At 38.7% G+C, this 6,015-nt stretch overlaps 1 pseudogene across 1 annotated transcript; it reads left to right on the top strand.

The window, feature by feature from the left end:
* The first annotated feature begins 654 nt into the window (after positions 1 to 654).
* On the top strand, positions 655 to 2,039 carry LOC309844397 (purine nucleoside phosphorylase pseudogene; annotated as a pseudogene). The gene has a single exon. The product of its transcript is annotated as a purine nucleoside phosphorylase pseudogene (transcript).
* The last annotated feature ends 3,976 nt before the right edge of the window (positions 2,040 to 6,015 follow it).

Here is a 6,015-nt window from a genome sequence, read left to right on the forward strand (position 1 = left end):
GCTGCTCCCCCTGCTTGTGCTGTCTCTCTCACTCTCTCTCTCTCTTTGTCATATAAATAAAAATCTTAAGAAAAAATTGGTCAAGAGGTTTACAAAATAAAAAGATATAAAGCATGATGTCAAGAGGTTTACAAAATAAAAAGATATAAAGCATGATGTCACATACATAAAATATGGGAGGGGGAGGAAAAAAAAAACCCAAGTAGTTTAAAATTTTTTCTCTTAACCTAATCAGAAAATACACAATTTATAATGTTCATTGAAAAATATATTTGAAGAATATCCAAGTATAATGGAACAGTTAATTTATAGCACATCCATATGTTGGGCATTAGAAAACTTTTACAAATATTTTATAAGATTAGTTTGACAGGAAATGTTCACAATCTACTATGTTAAAAATAGAGAACTACTGAGGCACCTGGGTGGTGTAGTCAGTTAAGTGTCAGACTCTTGTTTTGGGCTCATGCTGTGATCCTCAGGGTTGTGGGATTGAGCACCTGGATGGGCTCTATGCTCAGTGCAGTGACGTCTTGAGATTCTCTCCCTCTGCTCCTTCCCCACCTGCTGGTGGGCTCCCTCTCTCCCTCTCAATTTTTTTAATAAAAAGATTACTATTTGGGCCGGTACAGCTCAGTGCTACGTGGAGCAGCTCAGCGGACTGCATCCGAGAGGCCAAGGGCGGTCTCTTCCACAGGGCGGTGGCGGCGGCGGCGCCATGGAGAAGCGATTTACATATGATGATTATCAGGAAACGAGTAAATGGCTTCTGTGCTAAACCAAGCACCGACCTCAAGTGGCGATTATCTGTGGCTCTGGGCTAGGGAATCTGGCCAATAAATTAACGGAGACCCAAAGCTTTGACTACAGCAAGATTCCAAACTTTCCCCAAAGTACAGTACCAGGTCATGCTGGTCGACTGGTGTTTGGATTCTTGAATGGCAAGGCCTGTGTGGTGATGCAGGGAAGATTCCACATGTACGAAGGCTACTCGATCTGGACGGTGACATTCCCAGTGAGGGTCTTCTACCTTATGGGTGTGGACACCCTAGTGGTCACCAATGCAGCTGGAGGACTCAACCCTGAGTTTGAGGTCAGAGATATCATGCTGATCCGTGATCACATCAACTTACCTGGCTTCAGTGGTGTGAATCCTCTTATGGGGACCAATGATGAAAGGTTTGGACTTCGTTTCCCTGCCATGTCCAATGCCTATGACCGGGATATGAGACAGAAGGCTCACAGTGCCTGGAAACAGATGGGGGAGCAGAGAGAGCTAAAGGAAGGCACCTATGTGATGCTGGCAGGCCCCTCCTTTGAGACTGTGGCAGAGTGTTGGCTGCTGCAGAAGCTGGGGGCAGGTGCTGTTGGCATGAGCACAGTTCCAGAAGTTATAGTTGCAAGGCACTGTGGACTTTGAGTCTTTGGCTTCTCCCTCATCACTAACAAAGTCGTCTTGGATTATGAAACCAAGGAGAAGGCCAATCATGAGGAAGTACTGGAGGCTGGAAGACAAGCTGCAGAAAAGTTGGAACAGTTGGTCTCTGTTCTTATGGCCAGTATCCCACCACCTGCCAAAGCCTGTGAGCTGGAGTGATCTGGCCTTTCCCTAATGGGATCCAAGTAGCTGCTGTCTACTTTGGTGGCTTGCTGGGGGTCACGTGCCTCTGCCCTTCAGTAGTAGGAGAAAGGAGAGGAAGATCCCTGTCCTTCACCTTCACCATTTCTCCCACCAGACCATTCTGCACAGGCATTTTTTATTGTTACCTCAAATCATTTATCAGTTCCCTACCTCCTTCTTCAGGAGCTAGAGCCCAGCCGTTGCTGTGTCTATGGCGGGGGTGTGACTTGGGCTGTTGAACTTGGCACAGTAGCTACTGCTGTCCTTCTGATGTAATGCATTCACATTCCTGGGGACTCAGTTCTGACTCCTCCAAAGCAGGAGAGCCCCCCGTAAGGGCCATCACAGTCTAATACCCCTAGGACTTTTGTATTCCCATATTTTGAGAATAAAAAGAAAGATGAAATTAAAAAAAAAAGATTACTATTCAACTTTGTCTCAGTTTTGATTTCTAGGAATATACACATGCACACATATACATATATGCATATGTATTTCAAGATTTAATAAAACTGAATATTGATTTCTTCTGATAATGCTATTCTTTTCAAATCATAGTTGCAATGATGTCCTTGTTGCAAATTGTTTTATATACATTCCCAAATATCAGTAATCTTTTGAATTTAAGGATGCTTGATCTTAGTGATTCTTTTGAGCAGTGTGTAAGAAATAAAAAGGTAATAAATTCTTAAATTACTAAACCTTCAAATTGGTCATATTTTTAAACAAGAAAATAAGTATCAGTAACATATTAAAAGTCCTGTTTTCAAATAAAATCCTAACAGGTTGATTGAATTTCATACCTTCAAACAGTTGCTTTTTATTGCCATGTAGATGAAATCTATATAAAAATATTTGCTGTGGTTTTGCTTATTCAGTGTGCAATGTGAGCTTAGTGCATTATTTTTTTCCTAAAGATTTTATTTATTTGAGAGAGAGAAAGCATGAGCAGCAGGAAGGGATAGAGGGAGAGGGGGGAGCAGGCTCCCCACTGAGCAGGACTCTGGAGTCATGACCTGAGCTGAAAGCAGACACAACGCACTGAGCCACCCCCCCCCCCTTAGTGCATTATTTTAACCACAGTGGCAAGATTTTAGGATTTTTCTGTATGGGCTTCTTGCAGTAGGTAACAACAGAGTGTCTAGTTTATATCAGGTTCTTTGGTAAACCATGGAGATAAAAAAAAAAAAAAATTCTGTTAAAGAATTTAGTAAAGAGCAGTTTCCTAACACAGTACTTCATTGTTAATATAATAGTTCATATAGGGAGCTGTAGAACGAAGTACCCTAACTCTGGGGTTGTTAACAAAGACTAAACAGAGTGATGCGTCTGAGCTGAGGCTGGAATTGAGTCATGGATAAGAGAAGAGGGTCAGGAGTGTTTTTCACACAAAAACTGACATTAACTGAAATATAACCATGACACTAGGAGAAATTACAGGAGGAAGATCAGGCTTAAACATATTTATCAACAGTATAAACATAATTAAGGTGACTGTGAAGAACATCTGATCATAGACTTGATAAAAGTGTAATATGCATTTGCATATTAACACAGGACTCAAATATTGGTGAAGGAATTATTCTGCTTGAGTGCATTTTTCCAATAAATGTTTAGGGAGGATGCTTTAATTTGTCCTCAATAAAAAAGTACACTTCTTATTTTTTGCTTTATTAAATATGTTCTTTTGTTTGGAGTTTTTAGAGTTTATATTAATACAAATACATGTTTTTGCCCTCTGCTTTAATACACTTTGTCTCACTGGACTATTTAGATAGAATTATTTGCCCTTTCTTTTAAGGGCTCCAAATTGCTCTCATTTTTGCACTTATGATTGCTCTCATCTCCTTCCTGTAACTTTCTAACATTCCTTTTCTGACCTAACACCTTTGACTTGATCAGCTTTGGAAATTAAACAAATTACTTGAAGTGGGGACAGAAGGAGAGAATTTCAGGCAGACCCCCTGCTGAGGGTGGAGCTCAACCAGGGCTCCATCTGGGGACCCTGAGATCATGACCTGATCTGAAATCAAGCGTAGGCCACTTAACTGACTGACCCATCCAGGTGCTTCAGTTAGCTTTGAACATTTTTGGTGCTCCTTTGGCTAGTTAAAATTCTTTATCAGTAATCTTGTTAGCTAAATTAAGGGTGTGAAGCTCACAATAGAAACTAATTTTGGATAATTCTAATAATTTAACTTTGTTCACATGCATAAGTTTCTAGAGAGCTCTTTAATAGGATGGAGCTTTCCATATCCTACATTGAAAAGGGAACTCTAACTAGGACCCAGGGGACACATGGTTCTTATAAAATAATTTGAAAAACTATGTACTTTCTTGTATACTTTAAAATTCACATCTAAATTTTTTGTGTCTTATTTTTGCAAAGAACGTAATTTCCTGTTACCATTGTCATTATTTATATGCAATGGAATATAAAAATCATAATTTGACATCTAACATCTAAATAAAAATACTTAAAGAATTTTTTATTGAAAATTTGCATCATTTCTTCATCTTGAAATCATGTTAGGCAACTGGTGTTCAGAGGTCCTGAGGCATATGTACTTTGTTCTTAAAATGTCATTTTGCAACCTTTTTTTAAGGTTGGCTTGCTACTTGGAACTCTTTAAAAATGTATTGGGGAAGGAGAGGTTGGCATATAGCTTGATTTAGTCTAGAAATGTCAAAGGCTGTGAAACTCTTCTTAATCTTGGGTACCCATCAGAAAATCCTAACAATTTGTCTGCTAAACCCCTGTTCTAAGTCCCAACGCTTAACTGCCTCTCAAGTAGACATATGTGCCAGGCAGGGCACCAAGTCAGAAAAAAAAAAAAAAAAACAACTGGTCCCTTTTTAGCACTGGTTCAGAGGAGAGGGGTTCAAGAGATCTCCAACTCTTTAAGGTATTATGTGGTACCAAGGAGACCTAGTACAACGTGTTTGGGGGAGTAGTCACCTGTCATCTGTAATATCTTTAAGCAGGTAAAACCCAACAGATCCATGGTCTAGAAAGATAATCTAGCCAGTGTGTCTGGCACTCTTGGCTTTTGCTTTCTCAGTGTCTGTGACTGTATATGCTGTGGCTGTGTATGCTGTACTTTCCATATGAGTGAGACATAGGCAAGTCAATTATGGTGGCCTGGCATTGCTTGCTGCTGGAGGGAGATTAAAAGACTGGGGGTGATTCACTGAATAGAGGAAGACCTTCAGCTCTTGAGAGCTTGGGCTCTGGGATTGAATTCTGAAAACAAATCACTCAAAGAGTTATTAAAAATGCATGCTGACACATAGCACACCAACCCACAGTTTAGACTCTCTAAATTCAGACCACCTGTAGTGTGTACTATAAAAGCTCCTTGTTTTCTCCTCCTCTTCCCTGGGTTAGGAACTATTGTCAGATTGCTTATTGTCTGGATTTTTTCAATTAAAAAAAAAAAGCATATTATGACTCCAGGGTAAAAATAGCATTTCATTGTCTTTAAAATACAATTTTAAGAAAGTTTTAATACTACTATACCCTCATTCAAGATTTACACAACGGTTATGTATAGACACTGTTTTTAGCTCAGGTTGTAGATTCCCTGCTCACAAACTATTCTTAGTGGCAGTGGGATGGCTGAGTACATGTTGTTGAAAAGAGAAAACATACAAGTAAACAGATAAGATAATTCTAGATGAGGAATAGTTTGAAGAAGGGGAGAACAATGACCATGAAATGTTGACTTTGAAGTATATAGAAATTTTCTATGATAGAAACTTGCTATGATTTCTAAATTTTCTGTGATTTAATTTTTTTGTGTACTGCTTTCAGAGATACTGTTATCAAGTATGATAAAATAAGTCAATTCCAAGTGCTTGCTATCTAAGGGTTGCAGTGTCCTACTGCTTTTTAGGTAGATCAATGAAGTCACAAGAGACCTGATGATTACAGGCCTTGAACCTAACAGTAGTTAAAACAAGGGGAATACATAATAAAGAATATATCAAAAAGGATGGAGTTGAAAAGATTCTATATGTATTGTTATAGATAGGAGGCGTTTCCCTTAGCTCAGTTAATCAAAATGTATCAGTTACCACCATATTCATTCATGGTACAGTGTTGTGCTATTTTTAGTCTTCTGTATTTTAGTTAGCATTAATGGAATAACTTATGTATTAGACACTATAAAATATACATAAAATAAAATTTATTGTTGATTCTCAAGTAGCACAGTACATAGTATTAAAATCCAAAAGCTGACTGCCACTATGGGTATTTTAGATTTTTTTTTTCCAGGAAAAGTTAACTTTATTATTTTTTTGTTGTTGTATTATTTTTTCATCATAAGTGTACTCTTTAAACCCTTTCATGTATTTCAGCCTTCCCCCTCCCCACCTCCCCTCTGGTTAAC

The sequence above is a fragment of the Mustela nivalis genome (genome assembly GCF_964662115.1).
Source record: "Mustela nivalis genome assembly, chromosome: 1".
In the NCBI taxonomy this organism is placed as follows: domain Eukaryota; kingdom Metazoa; phylum Chordata; class Mammalia; order Carnivora; family Mustelidae; genus Mustela; species Mustela nivalis.